The sequence below is a fragment of the Aegilops tauschii genome, chromosome 7 (assembly GCF_002575655.3).
Source record: "Aegilops tauschii subsp. strangulata cultivar AL8/78 chromosome 7, Aet v6.0, whole genome shotgun sequence".
In the NCBI taxonomy this organism is placed as follows: domain Eukaryota; kingdom Viridiplantae; phylum Streptophyta; class Magnoliopsida; order Poales; family Poaceae; genus Aegilops; species Aegilops tauschii.
This window is the reverse complement of record NC_053041.3, coordinates 200465517-200471775: the sequence shown is the minus strand read 5'-3', so window position 1 is coordinate 200471775 and position 6259 is coordinate 200465517.

Here is a 6259-nt window from a genome sequence, read left to right as displayed (position 1 = left end):
CTGACAGTAGAATATGGGGGTAGGTATGAGGAGGCAAGATCCTAGCTATGGCGAAGTTGTACACGCGAGTTTTACGAGTTCAGGCCCTTCGCGGAGGAAGTAATAGCCCTACGTCTCAGAGCCCGGAGGCGGTTGACTGGATTATGCGCGTGTGAGTTACAGGGGTGCGAGCCCTTGTCCCAAAGGAGGCGGGTGGCTTATATAGAGTGCGCCAGGACCCCAGCTCCCCTCCGTTACATAGGGTTCAATGTTCATAAAGAGTAAGCGTTACAGGTAACGTCCGCAATGAAGTGTTATAAATGGTAATTAAGTCTATGAGTAAACGCCCGACCGTTGCTGCGTAGAGTGACTTTAGATCTTCTGTATGTCGAGTGGTTTCTGTGACGGTCGAGTGACATTGATTCTTCCGAGTGGAATGTCTCTGGTCGGGTGGATGATGGTACCCTTCGAATGCTTCTGTCTTTAGGGTGATGCCCTTGGGGAGGGTGTCTAGGTCAGGCCTATGACCCTACCCTAGGTACATGGCTTCATCAGGTCTCATCATAGTCAACTCCTTGAACTTGTCGAAAACCTTTCGCAACAAGTCAAGCTTTGTAGACAGTAATATTACCGTCAGCGTCAGTCTTCTTCTTGAAGATCCATTTATTCTCTATGGCTTGTCGATCATCGGTCAAGTCAACCAAAGTCCACACTTTGTTCTCATACATGTATCCCATCTCAGATTTCGTGGCCTCAAGCCATTTCACAGAATCTGGGCTCATCATCGCTTCCTCATAATTCGTAGGTTCGTTATGGTCTAGTAACATGACTTCCAGAACAGGATTACCGTACCACTCTGGTGCGGAGCGTACTATGATTGACCTACGAGGTTCGGTAGTAACTTGATCTGAAGTTTCATGATCATCATCATTAACTTCCTCACTAATTGGTGTAGGCATCACTGGAACTGATTTCTTTGATGAACCACTTTCCAATTCGGAAGAAGGTACAACTACCTCATCAAGTTCTACTTTCCTCCCACTCACTTCTTTCGGGAGAAACTCCTTCTCTAGAAAGGGTCCATTCTTAGCAACGAATATCTTGCCTTCGGATCTGTGATAGAAGGTGTACCCAATAGTTTCTTTTGGGTATCCTATGAAGACACATTTCACCGATTTGGGTTCGAGCTTATCAGGTTGAAGCTTTTTCACATAAGCATCGCAGCACCAAACTTTAAGAAATGACAACTTAGCTTTTTCCAAACCACAGTTCATATGGTGTCGTCTCAATGGATTTAGATGGTGCCCTATTTAACGTGAATGCAGCTGTCTCTAAAGCATAACCCCAAAACAATAGTGGTAAATTGGTAAGAGACATCATAGATCGCACCATATCTAATAAAGTATGGTTACGACGTTCGAACACACCATTATGCTGTGGTGTTGCAGGTGGTGTGAGTTGCGAAACTATTCCATATTGTTTCAAATGAAGACCAAACTTGTAACTCAAATATTCACCTTCACGATCAGATCGTAGAAACTTTATTTTCTTCTTATGATGATTTTCCACTTCGCTCTGAAATTCTTTGAACTTTTCAAATGTTTCAAACTTATGTTTCATTAAGTAGATATATCCATATCTGCTCAAATCATCTGTGAAGGTTAGAAAATAACGATACCCGCCGCGAGCCTCAACACTCATCGGACCGCATACATCAGTATGTATTATTTCCAATAAGTCAATGGCTCGCTCCATTGTTCTGGAGAACGGAGTCTTAGTCATCTTGCCCATGAGGCATGGTTCGCAAGCATCAAGTGATTCATAATCAAGTGATTCCAAAAGCCCATCAGCATGGATTTTCTTCATGCGATTTACACCAATATGACCTAAACGGCAATGCCACAAATAAGTTGCACTATCATTATTAACTTTGCATATTTTGGCTTCAATATTATGAATATGTGTATCACTATGATCGAGATTCAACAAAAATAGACCACTCATCAAGGGTGCATGACCATAAAATATATTACTCATATAAATAGAACAACCATTATTCTGTGATTTAAATGAATAACCGTCTCGCATCAAACAAGATCCAGATATAATGTTCATGCTCGACGCTGGCACCAAATAACAATTATTCAGGTCTAAAACTAATCCCGAAGGTAGATGTAGAGGTAGCGTGCCGACGGCGATCACATCGACCTTGGAACCATTTCCGACGCGCATCGTCACCTCGTCCTTATCCAATCTTCATTGAATCCGTAGCCCCTGTTTCGAGTTGCAAATATGAGCAACAGAACTAGTATCAAATACCCAGGCGCTACTACGAGCATTAGTAAGGTACACATCAATAACATGTATATCAAATATACCTTTCACTTTGCCATCCTTCTTATCCGCCAAATACTTGGGGCAGTTCCGCTTCCAGTGACCAGTCCCTTTGCAGTAGAAGCACTCAGTTTCAGGCTTAGGTCCAGACTTGGGCTTCTTCCCTTGAGCAGCAACTTGCTTGCTATTCTTCTTGAAGTCCCCCTTCTTCCCTTTGCCCTTTTTCTTGAAACTAGTTCTCTTGTTAACCATCAACACTTGATGCTCCTTCTTGATTTCTACCTCCGCAGCCTTAAGCATCGCGAAGAGCTCGGGAATTGTCTTTTCCATCCCTTGCATGTTATAGTTCATCACGAAGCCTTTATAGCTTGGTGGCAGTGATTGAAGAACTCTGTTAATGACACTATCATCAGGAAGATTAACTCCCAGCTGAGTCAAGTGGTTATGGTACCCAGACATTCTGAGTATGTGTTCACTGACAGAACCGTTCTCCTCCATCTTGCAGCTATAGAACTTGTTGGAGACTTCATATCTCTCAACTCAGGCATTTGCTTGAAATATTAACTTCAACTCCTGGAACATCTCATATGCTCCATGACGTTCAAAACGTCTTTGAAGTCCCGATTCTAAGCCGTAAAGCATGGCACATTGAACTATCGAGTAGTCATCAGCTTTAGTCTACTAGACGTTCATAACTTCCGGAGTTGCTCCTGCAGCGGGTCTTGCACCTAGCGGTGCTTCCAGGACATAATTCTTCTATGCAGCAATGAGGATAATCCTCAAGTTATGGACCCAGTCCGTGTAGTTGCTACCATCATCTTTCAACTTAGCTTTCTCTAGGAACGCATTAAAATTCAAGGGAACGGTAGCACGGGCCATTGATCTACAACAACATAGATATGCAAAAACAATCACGTCTAAGTTCATGATAAATTAAAGTTCAATTAATCATATTACTTAAGAACTCCCACTTAGATAGACATCCCTCTAGTCATCTAAATGATCACGTGATCCATATCAAATAAACCATGTCCGATCATCACGTGAGATGGAGTAGTTTTCAAGGGTGAACATCTCTATGTTGATCATATCTACTATATGATTCACGTTCGACCTTTCGGTCTCAGTGTTCCGAGGCCATATCAGCATATGCTAGGCTCGTCAAGTTTAACCCGAGTATTCTGCACGTGCAAAACTGGCTTGCACCCGTTGTATGTGAACGTAGAGCTTATCACACCCGATCATCACGTGGTGTCTCGGCACGACGAACTGTCGCAACGGTGCATACTCAGGGAGAACACTTATACCTTGAAATTTAGTGAGGGATCATCTTATAATGCTACCGCCGTACTAAGCAAAATAAGATGCATAAAAACATCACATGCAATCAAAATATGTGACATGATATGGCCATCATCATCTTGTGCCTTTGATCTCCATCTCCAAAACACCGTCATGATCTCCATTGTCACCGGCTTGCCACCTTGATCTCCATCGTAGCATCGTGGTCATCTCGCCAACTATTGCTTCTACAACTATCGCTAACGCATAGTGATAAAGTTAAGCAATTACATGGCGTGTGCATCTCATACAATAAAGCGACAACCATATGGCTCCTGCCAGTTGCCGATAACTTTTACAAAACATGATCATCTCATACAACAACGTATATCACATCATGTCTTGACCATATCACATCACAACATGCCCTGCAAAAACAAGTTAGACGTCCTCTACTTTGTTGTTGCAAGTTTTACGTGGGTGCTACGGGCTTCTAGTAAGAACCGTTATTACCTACGCATCAAAACCACAATGGTGATTTATCAAGTTTGCTGTTTTAACCTTCAACAAGGACCGGCCGCAGTCAAATTCGATTGAACTAAAATTGGAGAAACAGACACCCGCCAACCACCTTTATGCAAAACTAGTTGCATGTCTGTCGGTGGAAACGGTCTCATGAACATGGTCATGTAAGGTTGGTTCGGGTTGCTTCATCCAATAATACCGCCGAATCAAAATAAGACGTTGGCGGTAAGCAGTATGACTATTATCGCCCATAACTCTTTGTGTTCTACTCATGCATATCATCTACGCATAGACCTGGCTCAGATGCCACTGTTGGGGAACGTAGCATGCGATTTCAAAAAAATTCCTACGATCACGCAAGATCTATCTAGGAGATGCATAGCAACGAGAAGGGGAGAGTGTGTCCACGTACCCTCATAGACCGAAAGCGGAAGCATTAGGTTAACGTGGTTGATGTAGTCGAACGTCTTCGCGATCCAACCGATCAAGTACCGAACGTACGGCACCTCCAAGTTCAGCACACGGTCAGCTCAATGACATCCCTCGAACTCTTGATCTAGTAGAGGGTCGAGGGAGAGTTCCGTTAGCACGACGGCATGGCGACGGTGATTATGATGTGATCTGCGCAGGGCTTCGCCTAAGCACTACAATGCTGTGACCGGAGGAGTAAATTGTGGAGGGGGGCACCACACACGGCTAAGAGAACAATTGATGTGCTATGGGGTGGCCCCCTGCCCCCGTATATAAAGGAGGGGAGGAGGAGGCCGGCCACAAGGGGGCGCGCCATGGGGGGGATTCCTAGTAGGACTCCACTCCTAGTAGGATTCGCCCCCCCTTTTTCCTTTCCCACCGGAGGGGAAAAGGAAGGAGAGGGAGAGGGAAAGGGGGGTTGCGCCCCCTCCTCCTTGTCCTATTCGGACTCCCTTGGGGGGGCGCCACCCCTTGCGGTCTCCCCTCTCTCTCCACTAAGGCCCATGTAGGCCCAATACTTCCCCGGGGGGTTCCGGTAACCCCCCGGTACTCCGGTAGAATACCCGAACCACTCGAAACCATTCTGATGTCCGAATACTACCTTCCAATATATGAATCTTTACCTCTCGACCATTTAGAGACTCCTCGTCATGTCCATGATCTCATCCGGGACTCCGAACAAACTTCGGTCACCGAAACAGATAACTCATAATACAAATCGTCATCGAACGTTAAGCGTGCGGACCCTACGGGTTCGAGAACTATGTAGACATGACCGAGACACATCTCCGATCAATAACCAATAGCGGAACCTGGATGCTCTATTGGTTCCTACTTATTCTACGAAGATCTTTATCAGTCAAACCGCAATAACAACATACGTTATTCCCTTTGTCATCGGTATGTTACTTGCCCGAGATTCGATCGTGGGTATCATCATAGCTAGTTCAATCTCATTATCGGAAAGTCTCTTTACTCGTTCTGTAATGCATCATCCTGTAACTAACTCATTAGTCACATTGCTTGCAAGGCTTATAATGATGTGCATTACCGAGAGGGCCCAGAGATACCTCTCCGATACTCGGAGTGACAAATCCTAATCCTGATCTATGCCAACCCAACAAACACCTTCGGAGACACCTGTAGAGCATCTTTATAAGAACCCAGTTACGTTGTGATGTTTGATAGAACACAAGATGTTCCTCCGGTATTCGGGAGTTGCGTAATCTCATAGTCAGAGAAATATGTATAAGTCATGAAGAAAGCAATAGCAATAAAATTTAACGATCATTATGCTAAGCTAACAGATGGGTCTTGTCCATCACATCATTCTCTAATGATGTGATCCCGTTCATCAAATGACAACACATGTCTATGGTTAGGAAACTTAACCATCTTTGATTAACGAGCTAGTCAAGTAGAGGCATACTAGGGACACTCTATTTTGTCTATGTATTCACACATGTACTAAGTTTCCAGTTAATACAATTCTAGCATGAATAATAAACATTTATCATGATATAAGGAAATATAAATAACAACTTTATTATTGCCTCTAGGGCATATTTCCTTCATCATCATGCTAAGCCAACGAATGGGTCTTGTCCATCACATCATTCTCCTAATGATGTGACCCCGTTCATCAAATGACAACACATGTCTATGGTTA